This window comes from Aegilops tauschii, chromosome 2 (genome assembly GCF_002575655.3).
Source record: "Aegilops tauschii subsp. strangulata cultivar AL8/78 chromosome 2, Aet v6.0, whole genome shotgun sequence".
NCBI lineage: Eukaryota > Viridiplantae > Streptophyta > Magnoliopsida > Poales > Poaceae > Aegilops > Aegilops tauschii.
In genome coordinates this window covers 175,463,335-175,483,390 of record NC_053036.3, presented here as the reverse complement: position 1 = coordinate 175,483,390, position 20,056 = coordinate 175,463,335, and the positions used below count along the sequence as shown (strand labels likewise).

Below are 20,056 nucleotides of genomic sequence, written 5' to 3'. Positions count from 1 at the left end.
TAACACTCGGCTGGATCAGAGTTCGAGGGACGTCATCGGGCTGAACGTGTGCTGAACTCGGAGGTGTCGTGCGTTCGGTACTTGATCGGTCGGATCGTGAATACGTACGACTACATCAACTGCGTTGTGCTAACGCTTCCGCTTTCGGTCTACGAGGGTACGTGGACAATACTCTCCCCTCTCATTGCTATGCATCACCATGATCTTGCGTGTGCGTAGGAATTTTTTTGAAATTACTACGTTCCCCAACAGTGGCATCCGAGCCTGGTTTTATGCGTAGATGTCATATGCACGAGTAGAACACAAGTGAGTTGTGGGCGATATAAGTCATCCTGCTTACCAGCATGTCATACTTTAGTTCAGCGGTATTGTGAGATGAAGCGGCCCGGACCGACATTACGCGTACGCTTACGCGAGACTTGTTTCACCGTTACGAGCACTCGTTGCTTAAAGGTGACCGGTGGGTGTCTGTCTCTCTCACTTTAGTTGAACCGAGTGTGGCTACGCCCGGTCCTTGCGAAGGTTAAAACAGCACCAACTTGACAAACTATCGTTGTGGTTTGATGCGTAGGTGAGAACGGTTCTTGCTAAGCCCATAGCAGCCACGTAAAACTTGCAACAACAAAGTAGAGGACGTCTAACTTGTTTTTGCAGGGCATGTTGTGATGTGATATGGTCAAGACATGATGCTAAATTTTATTGTATGAGATGATCATGTTTTGTAACCGAGTTATCGGCAACTGGCAGGAGCCATATGGTTGTCGCTTTATTGTATGCAATGCAATCGCCCTGTAATGCTTTACTTTATCACTAAGCGGTAGCGATAGTCGTAGAAGCATAAGATTGGCGAGATGACAACGATGTTATGATGGAGATCAAGGTGTCGCGCCGGTGACGATGGTGATCATGACGGTGCATCGGAGATGGAGATCACAAGCACAAGATGATGATGGCCATCTCATATCACTTATATTGATTGCATATGATGTTTATCTTTTTATGCATCTTATCTTGCTTTGATTGACGGTAGCATTATAAGATGATCCCTCACTAAATTATCAAAGTATAAGTGTTCTCCCTGAGTATGCACCGTTGCGAAAGTTCTTCGTGCTGAGACACCACGTGATGATTGGGTGTGATAGGCTCTACGTTCAAATACCACGGGTGCAAAACAGTTGCACACGCGGAATACTCAGGTTAAACTTGACGAGCCTAGCATATAACAGATATGGCCTCGGAACACGGAGACCGAAAGGTCGAGCGTGAATCATATAGTAGATATGATCGACATAGTGATGTTCACCGTTGAAACTACTCCATCTCACGTGATGATCGGACATGGTGTAGTTGATGTGGATCACGTGATCACTTAGAGGATTAGAGGGATGTCTATCTAAGTGGGAGTTCTTAAGTAATATGATTAATTGAACTTAAATTTATCATGAACTTAGTCCTGATAGTATTTTGCAAATTATGTTGTAGATCAATAGCTCACGTTGTTGCTTCCCTATGTTTATTTTGATATATTCCTAGAGAAAAATTATGTTGAAAGATGTTAGTAGCAATGATGCGGATTGGATCCGTGATCTAAGGATTATCCTCATTGCTGCACAGAAGAATTATGTCCTTGATGCACCGCTAGGTGACAGACCTATTGCAGGAGCAGATGCAGACGTTATGAACGTTTGGCTAGCTCAATATGATGACTACTTGATAGTTTAGTGCACCATGCTTAACGGCTTAGAATCGGGACTTCAAAGACGTTTTTGAACGTCATGGACCATATGAGATGTTCCAGGAGTTGAAGTTAATATTTCAAGCAAATATCCGAGTTGAGAGATATGAAGTCTCCAACAAGTTCTATAGCTAAAAGATGAAGGAGAATAGCTCAAGCAGTGAGCATGTGCTCAGATTGTCTGGGTACTACAATCGCTTGAATCAAGTGGGAGTTAATCTTCCAGATAAAATAGTGATTGACAGAATTCTCTAGTCACCATCACCAAGTTAGTAGAACTTCGTGATGAACTATAGTATGCAAGGGATGACGAAAGTAATTCCCGAGCTCTTCGCGATGCTAAAATCGGCGAAGGTAGAAATCAAGAAAAACATCAAGTGTTGATGGTTGACGAGACCACTAGTTTCAAGAAAAGGGCAAAGGGAAGAAGGGGAACTTCAAGAAGAACGGCAAGCAAGTTGCTGTTCAGGAGAAGAAACCCAAGTCTGGACCTAAGCCTGAGACTAAGTGCTTCTACTGCAAAGGGACTGGTCACTGGAAGCGGAACTGCCCCAAGTATTTGGCGGATAAGAAGGATGGCAAAGTGAATAAAGGTATATTTGATATACAGATTATTGATGTGTATTTTACTAGTGTTCGTAGCAACCCCTCGGTATTTGATACTGGTTCAGTTACTAAGAGTAGTAACTCGAAACAGGAGTTGCGGAATGAACAGAGACTAGTTAAGGATGAAGTGACGATGTGTGTTGGAAGTGGTTCCAAGATTGATATGATCATCATCGCACGCTCCCTACACTTTCGGGATTAGTGTTGAACCTAAGTAAGTGTTATTTGGTGTTTGCGTTGAGCATGAATATGATTTGATCATGTTTATTGCAATATGGTTATTCATTTAAGTTAGAGAATAATTGTTGTTCTATTTACATGAATAAAACCTTCTATGGTCATACACCCAATGAAAATGGTTTGTTGGATCTCGATCGTAGTGATACACATATTTATAATATTGAAGCCAAAAGATGCAAAGTTAATAATGATAGTGCAACTTATTTGTGGCACTGTCGTTTAGGTCATATTGGTGTAAAGCGCATGAAGAAACTCCATGTTGATGGGATTTTGGAATCACTTGATGCTTGCGAACCATGCCTCTTGGGCAAGATGACTAAAACGCCGTTCTCCGGAACAATGGAGCAAGCAACAGATTTGTTGGAAATCATACATACTAATGTATGTGGTCCGATGAATATTGAGGCTCGTAGTGGGTATCATTATTTTCTGACCTTCACAGATGATTTGAGCAGATATGGGTATATCTACTTAATGAAACAGAAGTCTGAAGCATTTGAAAAGTTCATATAATTTCAGAGTGAAGTGGAAAATCATCGTAACAAGAAAATAAAGTTTCTACGATCTGATCGTGGAGAAGAGTATTTGAGTTACGAGTTTGGTCTTCAGTTAAAACAATGTGAAATAGTTTCACTGCTCACGCCACCTGGAACACCACAGTGTAATGGTGTGTCCGAACATCGTAACCGTACTTTATTAGATATGGTGCAATCTATGATGTCTCTTACCGATTTACCACTATCGTTTTGGGGTTATGCATTAAACACAGCTGCATCCACGTTGAAAAGGGCACCGTCTAAGTCCGTTGAGACGACACAATATGAACTGTGGTTTGGCAAGAAACGAAAGTTGTCGTTTCTTAAAGTTTGAGGTTGTGATGCTTATATGAAAAAGTTTCATCCTGATAAGCTCAAACCCAAATCGGAGAAATATGTCTTCATAGGATACCCAAAGGAGACTGTTGGGTACACCTTCTATCACAGATCCGAAGGCAAGACATTCGTTGCTAAGAATGGATCCTTTCTAGAGAAGGAGTTTCTCTCGAAAGAAGTGAGTGGGAGGAAAGTAGAACTTGATGAGGTAACTGTACCTGCTCCCTTATTGGAAAGTAGTTCATCGCAGAAATCTGTTCCTGTGACTCCTACACCAATTAGTGAGGAAGCTAATGATGATGATCATGTAACTTCAGATCAAGTTACTACCGAACCTCGTAGGTCAACCAGAATGAAATCCGCACCAGAGTGGTACGGTGATCCAGTTCTGGAGGTCATGTTACTTGACCATGACGAACCTACAAACTATGAGGAAGCGACGATGAGCCCAGATTCCGCAAAATGGCTTGAGGCCATGAAATCTGAGATGGGATCCATGTATGAGAACAAAGTGTGGACTTTGGTTGACTTGCCCGGTGATCGGCAAGCCATAGAAAATAAATGGATCTTCAAGAAGAAGACGGACGCTGATAGTAGTGTTACTATCTACAAAGCTAGAATTGTCGCAAAAGGTTTTCGACAAGTTCAAGGTGTTGACTACGATGAGAGTTTCTCACTCGTATCTATGCTTAAGTATGTCCGAATCATGTTAGCAATTGCCGCATTTTATGAAATCTGGCAAATAGATAAACAAAACTGCATTCCTTAATGGATTTATTAAAGAAGAGTTGTATATGATGCAACCAGAAGGTTTTGTCAATCCTAAAGGTGCTAACAAAATATGCAAGCTCCAACGATCCATCTATGGACTGGTGCAAGCATCTCGGAGTTGGAATATACGCTTTGATAAGTTGATCAAAGGATATAGTTTTATACAGACTTGCGGTGAAGCCTGTATTTACAAGAAAGTGAGTGGGAGCACTAGAGCATTTCTGATAAGTGTATGTGAATGACATGTTGTTGATCGGAAATAATGTAGCATTATTCTGCAAAGCATAAAGGAGTGTTTGAAAGGAGTTTTGTAAAGAAAGACCTCGGTGAAGCTGCTTACATATTGAGCATCAAGATCTATAGAGATAGATCAAGACGCTTGATAAGTTTTTCAATGAGTACATACCTTGACAAGATTTTGAAGTAGTTCAAAATGGAACAGTCAAAGAAAGAGTTCTTGCCTGTGTTACAAGGTGTGAAATTGAGTAACACTCAAAGCCCGACCACGGCAGAAGATAGAAAGAGAATGAAAGTCATTCCCTATGTCTTGGCCATAGGTTCTATAAAGTATGCCATGCTGTGTACCAGATCTATTGTATACCCTACACTGATTTTGGCAAGGGAGTACAATAGTGATCTAGGAGTAGATCACTGGACAGCGGTCAAAATTATCCTTAGTGGAATAAGGATATGTTTCTCGATTATGGAGGTGACAAAAAGAGTTCGTCGTAAAGAGTTACGTCGATGCAAATTTTGACACTGATCCAGATGACTCTAAGTCTCAATCTGGATACATATTGAAAGTGGGAGCAATTAGCTAGAGTAGCTCCGTGCAGAGCATTGTAGACATAGAAATTTGCAAAATACTTACGGATCTGAATGTGACAGACCCGTTGACTAAAATTATCTCACAATCAAAACATGATCACACCTTAGTACTCTTTGGGTGTTAACCACATAGCGATGTGAACTAGATTATTGACTCTAGTAAACCCTTTGGGTGTTGGTCACATGACAATGTGTTAATCACATGGTGATGTGAACTATTGATGTTAAATCACATGGCGATGTGAACTAGATTATTGACTCTAGTGCAAGTGGGAGACTGAAGGAAATATGCCCTAGAGGCAATAATAAAGTTATTATTTATTTCCTTATATCATGATAAATGTTTATTATTCATGCTACAATTGTATTAACCGGAAACATGATACATGTGTGAATAAATAGACAAACAGAGTGTCACTAGTATGCCTCTACTTGACTAGCTCGTTGATCAAAGATGGTTATGTTTCCTAGCCATAGACACGAGTTGTCATTTGATTAACGGGATCATATCATTAGGAGAATTATGTGATTGACTTGACCCATTCCGTTAGCTTAGCACTCGATCGTTTAGTATGTTGCTATTGCTTTCTTCATGACTTATACATGTTCCTATGACTATGAGATTATGCAACTCCCGTTTACCGGAGCAACACTTTGTGTGCTACCAAATGTCACAACGTAACTGGGTGATTATAAAGGTGCTCTACAGGTGTCTCCGAAGGTACTTGTTAGGTTGGCGTATTTCGAGATTAGGATTTGTCACTCCGATTGTTGAAGAGGTATCTCTGGGCCCTCTCGGTAATGCACATCACTTAAAGCCTTGCAAGCATTGCAACTAATGAGTTAGTTGCGGGATGATGTGTTACGGAACGAGTAAAGAGACTTGCCGGTAACGAGATTGAACTAGGTATTGAGATACCGACGATCGAATCTCGGGCAAGTAACATACCGATGACAAAGGGAACAACGTATGTTGTTATGCGGTTTGACCGATAAAGATCTTCGCAGAATATGTGGGAGCCAATATGAGCATCCAAGTTCCGCTATTGGTTATTGACCGGAGACGTGTCTCGGTCATGTCTACATAGTTCTCGAACCCGTAGGGTCCGCACGCTTAAAGTTAGATGATGGTTATATTATGAGTTTATGTGTTTTGATGTACCGAAGGAGTTCGGAGTCCCGGATGAGATCGGGAACATGACGAGGAGTCTCGAAATGGTCGAGACGTAAAGATCGATATATTGGACGACTATATTCGGATATCGGAAAGGTTCCGAGTGATTCGGGTATTTTTCGGAGTACCGGAGAGTTACGGGAATTCGTATTGGGCCTTAATGGGCCATACAGGAAAGGAGAGAAAGGCCCCAAAGGGTGGCCGCACCCCTCCCCATGGACTAGTCCGAATTGGACTAGAGAGGGGGGCGCCCCCTTCCTTCCTTCTCCTTCTCCCTTCCCTTCTCCTACTCCAACAAGGAAAGGAGGAGTCCTACTCCCGGTGGGAGTAGGACTCCCCCCTTGGCGCGCCCTCCTCCTAGGGCCGGCCTCCTCCTCCCTTGCTCCTTTATATACGGGGGCAGGGGGCACCCCGTAGACACAACAATTGATCGTTTGATCTTTTAGCCGTGTGCGGTGCCCCCCTCCACCTTAATCCACCTCGATAATACTATAGCGGTGCTTAGGCGAAGCCCTGCGTCGGTAGAACATCATCATCGTCACCACGCCGTCGTGCTGACGAAACTCTCTGTCAACACTCGGCTGGATCGGAGTTCAAGGGACGTCATCGGGCTGAACGTGTGCTGAACTCGGAGGTGCCGTGCGCTCGGTACTTGATCGGTCGGATCGTGAAGACATACGACTACATCAACTGCGTTGTGCTAACGCTTCCGCTTTCGGTCTACGAGGGTACGTGGACAATACTCTCCCCTCTCGTTGCTATGCATCACCATGATCTTGCGTGTGCGTAGGATTTTTTTTGAAATTACTACGTTCCCCAACACAGACATCGTACCTGCTCGCTGCATCTTCCCATAGGGGATAGGACTACTGCAGTTTAGGATAGTTGATGCTTTGTTCATTTTACTTCAGAACTTTATGCTCCTGCAGATTGTCGAGCTTTTCTGTTGTACTCCATACTGTTTATGAATCAAAACGTATGGTATTTGCAGGATTATTTGCTTAGCCTTTTTTATTTGTGCTCCCTTTGTGAGCTGTACTCCGGATTACAAACTTTGTATTTTGCTGAACTTGTTTAATAATAGAGCCGCATGCATCTTTCGAATGCAGAGGCCGGGGGATAACCTCCTTTTCTAAAATAAATAAAAAAAGGCAGGTGTATTATCTATTAGAAGAAGAGAAAGACACAAGGTTCTGGCCGAAGCCCAGTTACAGAATACAGTAGTCAAGATTAGCCACCATCATCCTGAACACCTCTGACAAAAGCCAGCTTTGTCAATCTCATTATCTCCTGGATCCTACAGATCCTGTCATAAACCCCTAAGCATTTATGCTAAAAAACACGCATTTCTATCTTTCCAAATCTGCCAAAGGGTGTAAGAAAAAAATACACGTACTTGTCAAAGGTAAATTTTAGCCGTTTATTTTGGAATGTGTTCCATTCATCAAGCTGATTTGCCTCAATGTCAACAAGCAAGTTGATGAACCAAAAAAAACCTTGTGTAGCATCCTTTTGTCAAGTGCCGGTATGACGCAAAGCATATTCTTCTTAGCCTCAACGACAAAGTTTTAGAGTTTCTTGGACTCTTCTGTTGCAATCCAATATTCAGGGAATTAATTACTCTGTTCCAATAATCCCTAGTTTAGTGCATAAAAAATATACCTTAAAAAATTCTGAAGTGTGACTTGTATGGTGGCACTCATAAAGACAGTAAAGGCTGTCAAGCCTAGCCAACCTTCAAATCAGGGAGCTTTTGGAAATCAGATGGCCTACATAGACAAGAAAAGGGAAAATACATCAGTGGTGTTGTAAGAAAGATTAATCATAGGTAAAGTGGCAATTTGAAGGAAACAATAGCCTACCATACAATGCAAAAAGAGGGACCCTGTAAAAGCACACGACTTCATCTTGCGTCTGCCTTCATAGATAGAAAACTTCTGGACCATCCACAATCTCTTGAAATCGGTGAATGACATGCAATTTTTTTTACCACATAGAATACAAGGATGCTACTTATTTAACAATAATATGAGCAGAACACACCTACCGGAACTGTGTGCCAAAAAAATTCACCTTGGCATAATCATCCAGTCGCTCGTTAATATCCAACTTCAAAGGAGGAAGATTCGTAGTTACAGTCGATGCCAAAACCTGAAATTGACTGATATTGTTTTGTGAAATGGACTGGCCATTAATTCAGCAAAATACCCCATCCAAGTCTTGACATTTACAGTTATTACACAATAAACTGGCGGGGTGACAGACCAAGAATCGCGCTGGTTCCTTTACGCCCAGTCTTTGCCAAAACATGCGCACATCCAAGCAGTTAATTTCTAATGATCTCCCCTCACACCAAAGCAATATGCTATAGAAGATAGTTGGCTATGTCACTGAAAGATCCTTCATTTTTCATTTTTTGCAAATCATCCACACCACATCCTGTGTGTGGTTGAATATTACCACTCCTTGATTAACAGTTATGTACCATCTGCATGATTTCATTTTTCATTTTTTATTTTTTACATTAACAGTTATGTACATCTGCATGATTTCAGTCAATAGGATTTCGCATGACCAAACATAAACAGATTCAAATCAATAGATTTAGACAAGTAACAAAGCTATACTCGATGCTCAATAAGAATAACCATACCTTGGGATCCTTTCCATTCAACAGGGTCTTTCCAGTGCCATGAAGCCTATATAGCAACTTAAGTACTTAACCTTTACATGTTTAATGCCCAATCTACAATAGTCTTTTAGCTGCAATCTACAATATTTAGTTGTGAGTAAAAAATATCATGTGTTACCGATGGTACAAAAATAAAGAAGCAAGGATGATACATACTGGTTTACAACATGAGGAAGCACTCTTGAAGCAAATGCCCTACGAAAAATATATGTGAATTCAGAACTTTAACTCACCTATCCCCAACACGAGGGGAGCTCTTTATCTTTGAAAAGCTTGTTGCTAGATGCTTCCTTTTGGTTGATAACCTGCATCAGTTTAACGGGTCTTATTATGTTGTTTCCACAAGCCATACGAAATTCTCATGCCACATAAACAATAAATAGAACTGCTGATAACAACATATACAACACGTTCGGTTCGGGCAACGTAACGTATTCAGTTTAGTGTATCCGGAAGCGTTGCTTCCGAATATTTTTACGTAATACCTCCTTTGTTTAGTTTGTGGAATCGAGTCCCGATTTTAACCCGGCCGGTTCGTGCGGTTATTTCAACTCTGCGAAGTGCCATATCAGAAAGCACTGTTATGGAATACATGGCGAGGCAAACCAAAGCTGGCTACGGTTTCGGAAGTCGCTGTATTCAGAAGCCACACTTTTTGTCCAAACCAAACACGCCGATAAGTTATTGAACCTTGATTCCTGAATTAGGAGCAGCCTCAGATATGATGTGTGTATCACTTGACAGAAATCCTCTGCCCAGCCTCTCAAAAGAAAATCATCTGCCCAACAACATGGAACTTTCTAGACCCTCCAGCGAACCTTGATCGATGACACATACAAAATTGATATCGACGAAAGGAAGGGAGATAACCTCGACTCATAGACATAATTCTAACTGATTATGCTATACCTGATCCATAAATCTCTTCCGGATTATTGGGCACCCAACTGCAAAAACACAGTAATAAAGCATAACTGAACCTGTAGTCAGTAGTCACAGACAGAGTGAACTTACATCCTCAGCTCGGTTGGAGCCTGCTTGCCTGTATCCGTCTCCGTTGCCTACGCCCCAATCACCACAATGCGTGTCTACAGAGGGAGTACGGGAGACCATGGCTGCTACTGTAGTCTACAGAGGGAGCACATTGGAGAGACAGATGCACCAATAGCATTAACCATGGCTGCTACTGTATGATGTAGCCCCGGCGAGGAGACGAATGGCTGCTACTGTATGATGTAGCAACGGCGAGGAGACGGATGCGCCCTGGTGCGTTAGACATCGAGGGGAGGAAGATATGTAGGGAAGAAAGGCCTTCACCTTCGGTGGCTAACGGCGTAGCCACGAGGTCACCACACCAAGCTGATGCTTTATCCCAGCACTTCATATTCCTTCTGATCCTCACCTCGGTTGCTTCACAGTCGCCTCGCCGCCGTCTTCATGCCTCGCATGGACTGTGGGCCAAGATTGAAGCCGCTGGAGAGGTCAAATCTCGAGGGAGAGGGGAGGACAGGAGGGGAGGCCGCTGGGAAGGTCGAGGCTCGAGGAAAGGGCGGACACGCTGGGTACGATACGACTGTTCAAGCGGCAGTTGCGGATCGAGGAGGGGAACGTGCGTGCGTGGGTCGCCGCTCTTTTCTCGTTTTTCTCATATCGGCTCCTATGTTTACGCTGGAATTTTCTTTCTGTATGAATCGCGCACGATGCGGTGGAAGTTGCGAGCGCACGAGGCGGGAGTAGCGATCGCGGGGATGAGGGTATAGAGAGGTCGAACCATCACGACGTTCGATTCTCCTTTAATAGTAGAGATAAAAAGAAAAGACCAAACGAAGCTATAAGCAGGCTTGAAAAAAGCGTGGATGTTCCTCTAATAATGTACGATCGAGCATGAACATAGGGACTCAAAACCGGAGGTGCTTCGGTTAGCTAAAGCAGCACTTACGTTGTCGATGGGAAGGTATGTATGGTTCGATGAACCTCAAAATTGTATATGTATCCCGTTCTGCAAAGAGAGCTTGGCTCAGTGATTGGGCATGCGGTTGTGCAGCCTAACGATCCGAGTTTAATTCCTAGAATTGACACATGATGCACAAGTTTTTTTTTCCTGTTTATTGAAGATCAAACTTGCTGTGTGGTGAAACCTCTCATCAAGAAATATCTTGATACTCATTTAAAAAAATTATGAGGACCATGTTTATCTTGGTACTCATACTAAAATGGATGTATGCATTCCTGGTTGGTGCAGAGGCCGGGAAGTGAAACTCTCTCTCATTTTAAAGATCGATGCAACTCATCCTCGCGTCACCCCCGCCATGGGCGACTCGGGGGCTCTCCAACCCTAGGCGTCGCCGCCGCCCTCTCCTCCTCCCCTCCTCGAGCCGCCGCCGGGTGACGCCGTCCGGTGAAACTCGCGTGGAAGACGGCGGTGGCCGGGGGACTTCCTCTCCCGACTCCCCTTCCTCTTTGATAGATCAGAAGACGGCAGCGCGTTTGTGTCGTTTCCACCTTGGGTGCGTCTTTCTTGGAAGGGTACGCGGGCTCGAGGGACCAGTGAACGACGTCTTTGGTGGAGCGGTGCTTCATCATGCACATTGATGGTGACAGATCTCGATGGCATGGCGCTCTTGAGATTAGGCGTCTGATGTGCGATGATGGACTCGCGCAGAGGGTGACGCTATCTGGCACCGTGGTGGCGTCGACGGCAGCTAGATCGGGTAAGGTAGATGCAATAGTACATCTCTGAAGATGGATTGGTGGCAGGTGGCTGCGGCGGCCTCATACCCGGCAGGCGTCCTGGTTGAGGAGTGCGCCTTACTGGTGGGTGCCCCATACCCGGCAGGCGTCCTGGTTGGGACCTCAGGTCTTAGACGTTAGGTTTGGCTGCAAGGTCTGTTTGGTGTTAGACCCAGACTATCAGCATCGCTTCATCAACTGGATAGGAGTAGCGACAGATGTTGCCTAGACAGTGACTTTAGTCTTACTGTTGTATGACTTTGTAAGGTCTTGTGTGAATAATAAAGTGGCTGCATGCATCGTTCAGATGCAGAGGCCGGAGGTTTTCCGCCCGTTCAAAATAAAATAAAAAATACCCCCTTTTTTTCCTTGTCCACAGATAAACATTGTTTGCGACATCTGGAACCTGCGGAAGCTATATATCGCCCGCTGCGAATCGTAAATAGGTCTCACCTGTGGCGGGAAGCAGATGGGCCGGCCCAATACGAATTCTAGAGGAGCGGTTTCTCAAGGAAGTTGTTGATCAGTTTTGTCGTGTGGTTTTTCCTGTTTGTTTTTGTGGTGGTTTTTTCACGTGTTTTTGTTGTTGTTTTTCTGTGGTTATTTTGGACCTTTTTGACTTTTTTTTTTGTTTCAGTGGTGGTTTCCGTGTTTCTCTCTCAAGGTTTTCTTCGGTTATTTGTGTTTTTTCTTCAGGTTTTCCTGGTTCTTTTCTTTTTTCTCTTTATTTTTTCAACAAATGTCTAATTATTTACTGTACATTTTTCTTATACACTTAAAATATTTTTTGATGTATTTTGAATTTTTTTCAAATACATGTTGTACAGTACATGTTTTGAACATTTTTGAATACTTGTTAATATTTCTTGAATACATGTTGAAACATTTTTTGAATGACCCAAACAATTTTTTAAACTAGCTGAACATCTTTGTACACTTATTAAGCATTTCTTTAAAAGTTCACAAACAATTTTGTTAAAACACATGAACATTTTGTTAAATGTCGTATTAATTTTCTTGAGTGGTGTAAAACATTTTTTAATGCGAACATTTTTCTTATTACATTTTCTAAAAGTTCTGTGATTTTTTTAGAAATTTCTTGAGTGGTGTATCACGTTTCAAGAAAACTGTTGGTGAATTTTTTTAGAAAATGATTGTGTGTTTTTTTGAAACGTGGGAATATTTTCATGTATTTTTTGAATGCTATTTACATTTTCTAAAAGTTGTGTGATTTTTTTCACTGCATAAACATTTTGCATATTAATATTTATATTGTAGGATATTGCGGAATATAATAAAAATTAAAAAAATAAAGTTTTTCAAGAAAATTAAGGAAGCAATGTCCCGTGCGGCTATGTTTCTTGGGCTGGCCTATCTAGGGAGTGTTGCAGGCGACACTGCGCTCGGGATACTCACTCTGTGGAACCCCGTAGAGGGGATACGTCTTCACGAATCTGATGGGCCATGTAGTTCGTAACTTTAGTTTTTTTAATGCTGTAAGACTAAGTCCAGGCCCATAATTCTTTGCACACATTTCCACACCTTATTTTGGTCCTTGCAACCCGAGTTCCTATGCAATTTGGTTGTTTGGATAAGGCGATTATACTAAATCGGTTTCCTTTAAACTCGTTTAATCCTAAAACTACGTTTGGTTAGCGTAACAAACCTCAGGATAAGTAAGACTTGGTTTTCAGAAAACAGAAAAAGTGAGCTTTTGGTAAAACGACTATTAGTCGTTTTTCTACAAACCTGTTTAGCTAATCCTACCCATCTACGCTTCAGCTGCACAGGACGTTGCATATGTAGCTTGTCGCCGTCGTGATTTCAGCACACCACTGTCACTCCTCGACCACGGCGAGTTCTGCGCCGAGTTGTGCGACTGTGAGCGCCGCCAGTGGCTGCCGTCCATGCCGCTCCACCGGGCGTGGCCGATGGAGGCAAGCCACAGACGCCTATCGGCCCTGCTCGCCGCCGCTCGACACAGAGACCTTGGAGGGTGGAGCCGTTGTACGACGAGCACCACTTTGTTGTGAGCAAGAGGCCTTTGACATTGCCGTCAGCGATCTTGCGCATGTCCTCTGCAAGGATGCCGGTGAACAGATCAGACATCCAGTCGTCCGGGAAGTTGGGAACCATACATTGGGTGACACCGCTGCTGCAGTCGATAGCTCCTGGCAGCGCTGCAGCGAACCGATAGCTTGGTGTTACACGGAAGATGGCGCCTCAGGAGGGGACGACGGTGCCTCGGAGATCCCGGCATACGCGTCGAGGGCAAACAACGTCATGCGAATGATCCATATGTAGCAGCAAAGTGAACTTTGAGGTTTGAGCGGAGGCTGAGACGATTTGCAGCAGCAACGTGGTGCGTTGAGCTTGGGTAGAAAGCTTGGAAGAGGGCCATGGCTGCCAGCTCTCAATCGGTGCGTGCTCTTGTGTTGGCTCCCGAGACTGCTGTAGCACGGATTGAGCCTCTTATCCAGTTCATTCAGATCAATGGGTCTAATCTAACCCAAACACGGTTTTGTAAAAACAGCTTCTTAATCCAAACAAAGAATTCCAAAAACTTGTGTTAACAGAATAACTAACTAAAACTCGTTTTCCTATAATTTCTCCTAAAATCCGTTTTCTAAAAACTGAACTGTATCGCTCTTATTCGGCGCGTTCAACGCCCGGGAAGCTTCCTGGCGCTTACGTGCCATCCCTCATGGGCCGGCCCATATATATGGCGAGCGCTCGATCACATTCCTGGTTCGCTCGATCGCTTTTACTGGCCCCGGTTGACAGTTGAACAGTCAATCATTGAGTTACGAAAAACGAAAAGAAAGAAAAAATTGCAAAAGACGAAAACAATTGTGAAATTAAAAATGTTCATGGAATTTGAAAAAGCGATCATGAGTTTAAAAAAAAGTCATCAATTAGAGAAAGTTCATCAAATTTGAAAAAAAAGTTCATCGAATTTCAAAAAAGGTTCATCAATTTTGAGAAAATAATCATAGATTTGAAGAATTTTTTTACGAATTTGAAAAAAGATCATCAACTTTGAGGAAAAAGTTCACAAATTTGAAGTTTTTTTTCAAATTTGAAAAAGTTCATCGAGGTAGGAAGAAGAAAAGGGAAAAAAAGGAAAATGGCAAGAGAAAAGAAGAAAAGACGGAAAAGGATGCAAACAATTATTTCACGTTAGTTGGCGGTTCGGTCACTTCAGCGGGTGTTGATGCAAGAGGTCGCAGGTTCGAGTGAAGCACATTGACCAGTACACCACAGCGTTGCTTTGTGAATACGTACTTCATGTTATATATTTCTATGTATATGAAATGCCCTTACGTTTTCCATGTTTTTTTTCTTCTTTTGTTTCCCGTTTCTTTTTATTTTCTTAAATTCGTGATCTTTTTCCAATTTGAATGAACTCTTTTCAAATTTGGTTAACTTTTTTGAAATCAACGAACCTTTTTAACATTTCTGGTGAACTTTTTTAGAAAATTGATGAACTTTATTCAAATTCGATGAACTTTATTTCATAATTGATGAACTTTTTTCTAATTCAATGCTCAAAATTCATGAACTTTTTTCTGGATTTGTAACTTTCCTTTTTCCAAAATCAATATTTTTTTCAAATATAAATATATTTTTTAAATGGATGATTTTTTTTGAATCGATGAGCTTTTTTCAGAAATCATGAAATATTTTTAAAATTCAATGAACCTTTTCAAATTTGAGGAGTTTTTCCAAATTCGATGAAGTTTTCTGAAATTCGATGAACTTTTTCAAAATCATAAACATTTTCAATTTCTCGAATTTTTCATTTTTGTGACTTTTTTCGTTTTTTAAATTCAGTGGAGGTAAAACAACGCTGCGCTCGCCGCATGGGCCGGGCCACGAGCTGGCGGCTGTGAGCGCCAGTTAGATGAGCAGGCGCCTGCAGCGCTGTACTGGAGCTCTTTTTTTTTGCATTTAGAAAACAGAAAAAGCTAGCTGGGCCGGCTCTAATATACACAGTAACGACGCCTAAAGCGTCAAATAGGAAATGCCGGCGCCTAGACCGGCTCTCCTCACTAAATTAACGGCCAACACAAAAGGTGTCTCTTCGCAGCACCAGTTTTGGGAACCTTCTCGCTTTGGAATTTTTTGGGCTAGTTTATCCAGCTCTTGTGTTTCACCAGTTTTATTTGGTTTTTGTCGGTTTTTCCTTTTGTTATTTTTATTTTTTATTTCATTTCCTTTTCTCATCCTATTTTTTGTCTTTCATTTTAGTTTTATGAACATTTTTAATTTTTTGTTTTTTTTAAATCGTGAAAATTTTCATTTAGTTATTTTTTTTTTCCAAATTTATGATGTTTTCCAATTTTATGAACATTTGTCAAATTCTTATTAAAAATAATGATATTTGAATGTCTGTATGTTTTCAAAATTCATGATTTCTTCGAGTGCTTTAATATATTTTTGAATTTATAAGTTTTTTGAATTTGTGAACTTTTTCAAATCCATTATTTTTCCGAAATCATGAACCTTTTTCAAAAGTTGACGGTTAACAGGTCAACGGTTGACTGTGACACCGAGCTAGCAAGCAGCCGCATATGAGCGCACAAGGGGTCAAATAGGAGGTCTCTTCGTAGCCACCAAGTTTCTTGTCCTCCCACTCCATTTTTTTCGCCTACCAAGGTTATAATAGTTCTATCCACTATTCCGCTTACACGAGTAAGGGCATCTCCAATGCCGACCCTCAAGCCTCCTGCCTTCATTTGGACCATGCTGTCCGAACAACGGATGCCATGCAATGCGGGCCTATATCAATCCGCAACACGGTTCAAACATGTTTTCTCCTGCAAACCGGAGACAAACGTTTATGTGGTGGTGGTGGTGGGGCTTTGTGGGAGTCCGGCCCGCTTCTGACCACCCTAACCCATCAAAAACCCCTCCCTCGCCTGCGCACGCTTCTTGTCCGAAACGATCAGTGCCGCTCCAAAGCGCCAGTGCCCGCATTTTTTCTCGGCCAGAGTGGACGTGACCGCTCACTACCATTGGCATTGAAGCAGCGCTCGGCCGAGAGAGCGCTGCCCGCGCCACTTCCCGATGCAGGCGACTGCTACACGTTCAAACGACACGACAACCGCCCATCCGTCCGTCTGCCGCCCACATTGATGGCACGTGGTTGCCGAGGTGTCTCCTCCGGCGCCACCCGTCCGTCTCTGCCGCCCACCAAAGCTCTCCGGGACGGGTTGATGCCGAAGTAGAAGAAGGAGATGACCGCTATTGCTGTCGGCTGGCTGGCTGGCAGGCAGCGGGAGGACGATGATGTCCCAATGTAGGACACCGACGACAACCAGCCGACGCCACCCTCCTACTCTTCCGCGCCACCCTCCTCCTCCTCCTTCGCACCATCCTCGCCGGTGCACTGCACCATGAACTTCAGCGAGGCCTGTGCCCATTACATGGACATGGTGCGGGAGGGGCAGTTCCTGGAGGCGCAGGCCGACACCGCCTACAACCACCACCTCCTCCAGGAGCACTTGTAGGCGGTGGAGCAGCATGCCGCCGGCACGGCGGTCGCGCGGGACGCGGACCTGGCGGAGGAGGCGTTCCTCGAGTCCTACCGCTCCGCACGCGAGAGTCGCCTCGCCTGCTGGCTGTACCGCCAACGGGTGGCGGAGGTGGCGGCCGCCTACAAGGAGTGTGACGAGGCGGGCGAGGCGGTGTTCGGCGAGACCGACGAGGAGGAGGACAGCGCCGAGACAGTGCCCCGCCGCCACGACCACGAAACCGGCACGTCCATGAGCAGCGCCGGCAGTGAGGAAGAGTAGTGCACGGTAGGCGTCGCTGCTCGTATCCCAAGAAGGCCACCACTCCTCCCCTCCCGTTGAAGCCAAGCTTGGTGTGCTCAAAATCATCGGCCGATTAGCCGCTTGGCGACGTGGAGGAGGACAGCCTCGCTTCTCGGATCTCTGGAGACAGAAGTTACGGAGGCAGAGCTGGAGAAGGAGAAGTTTCAGTTCTCGGGGCTCATGTTTGGACACGGGGAACGGGCGCTGACGACCATTCAGATTAGGTATTAATTATACCTCCAGAGCTGGACTAACATCCCTTAGTTGATATAAATGTAATGAAATCCATCATATTTATATAAAATCCATTCGTGTCAAAATTCGCCCGGTTTACACGAATTTTGTCCGGTTGGTTTGAACTATTGTCAAAATGTATGCGGCTACGGTTGAATGTTGTCTTCCCACATTTATGTCTGGGATTGGTCCTTCCTTTCCGTAGACAGCCGTGGAAGAAAATTTATGGGTTACCATTGAAGATGCCCTAGGGTACAATGTTGGCCATAGCGGGCATTCTGCGTAGGAAAATATTCGGTAATCCAACAGCATTGGTGGCGCAAACGCCACTCGCCATAGGAGGTGGAGTAAGCTGGAATAAGGCGGTGGCAGGGCGAGTGTGGCCAACTATGCACACAAAAAGCGCCGGTGAGAATATGATGCTAAAGGTTACTGAATGATCCTTGAACGTCCCTTGAGCGGGCCTGGGTGTTGTTGCTCTCACCATATTGTGTCCTACAATGTGAAGTTGGTTACCTTGTCCGATTGTTTCCTTATTAGAAAGCGGTGGCATCACAATCGAGTGGTTGGAAAGGCTGACGTTACTGCATGGCAGACAGTCTTCTGGACGAAAAAAATACTAGCATCATGGATTGAGGAACCACTAAGTGCAGGATGCGGGACGCAAACGGGCTAATAGCCTCATCCCTGGACGTATGTTGATGCAGCAAGACAAGAAATGATCACTTTTTATCTTAAGAGAAGCGTACACAAGTCAACATTTTTAAGCAGACAAAACAGCTCCTTGGGGAAGCGTCCCGTCGGCAGAGAAGCAAGCAGTTCGTCCATCCCTCCCGCTGCACTCCAGGCTCCAGGTCCAGGATAAGCGAAACGCGCGATTCCAGGCAAAACAATGCGCTACCACGAAACCGACGAACCGTCATCCGATCCCCGTAAGCGTATCATGTGTCCTCGTCTCGGCAGAGACCAGCAGATCCAGAGCTCCTCCCGCTACCGTGACAACGAAGACGACGACGGGCAACGAACGCTCTGGCGAGCATGCACGACTCCTGCGTGGCCTGGCTATCAATCATGACCCGCCGCTAGCCGGCCGGCGACTAGTAGGCCGGGCTCCTCGAAGGTTTTTCACCGGTCCGCTCGAAAACCGCAACCAAAAGCAACAGAGGAGTGGTCTCCTCCGGTTGCTGGCGCCGTTCGAGATTGCTGTTCACGCGACAGCACGGATCGGGCGGACCACGGCATAATGCAGGCGATAATCTCACGTACGGCGCGGGACCCCTCGCTAGTTGGAGGACCCCACCCGTCGCAGATCGGGAGGATGCCATTGGATAACGATTCAGTTTTAATTGCCACGTCGGACGGAAAGCATTATCACCGTTCAATTAGCTCGATCGTCCGGGCCGGGGCCCCCTCCCGTGCGCATGAGAGCGAGCCGCCCGCATGCAGCCGCCCTGGCGCTGACTGGATGCATGCAAGGACCCGTCACCAGCCGCAGCCGGATACCGCTGGCCGAGAACCGAATCTGCCGACGAAGGTAGTAGGAACGGAGTCCGTCCAGGCGCTCAACGGCACAGGTCACGCCAAGCCACCATTGCTTCCTTTTTCTATTTTGACAAGAAGAGTGATGAGATCAATGCATAGCGGCCATATGGGGCTGAGTTGGAGGGTCGTCGGCACCACGTCAGAAACCGCGGCACACCCGGCTGCACGTCCTACTACTGTTGTACAGGTTGGTATCGACGATCGGTTCGGTTGTTGTGTTCTATCTATATCTATCCTATGCAATTATAGATCAGCTCTTACTGTGGATAATAATACCTTTGGCCAACTTGTTGATACCATTCAATCAGCGCGTGGATTTCTCGTCGCAAAATATGGGTGGACTTCTATCGCCGTTGTGGCCCAGTGTTTCGACAATAATTCAACCGAGAGCAGCCGTAAAGTGGATCTGTCGCACGTCGGTTTCCAGCAAGTGGTATGCTGTGATGTGGACACCGGTAGATTGTGGGATTAAAGGTGTCCACTGATTGCACGAGCGGCACATGCTCTTAGGGCGATCGCTACTTCTCGCAGCCAATCCCATTAAAAATGCCAGCTACTCCTCTACATACGTACGTAGTACATACAATAGAGCGACGCTTTTGTCGCTGTCATCTAGATCAAGTACACTGCTACTCCCTCCGTTCCTAAATGTAAGTCTTTATAGAGATTTTACTAGATAGACTACATACGAAGTAAAATGAATAAATCCACACCTAAAATGCATCTATATACATCCGTATATAGTTCATAGTAGAATCTTTTCAAAGACTTATATTTTGGAACGGAAGGAGTACATGCAAGTATAATTGCACG

The 20,056-nt window shown here is 44.4% G+C and overlaps 1 pseudogene; it reads right to left on the bottom strand.

Moving 5' to 3' along the window:
- Positions 1-6,981: 6,981 nt before the first annotated feature.
- Positions 6,982-13,784, bottom strand: LOC109731881 (uncharacterized; annotated as a pseudogene).
- Positions 13,785-20,056: the final 6,272 nt, after the last annotated feature.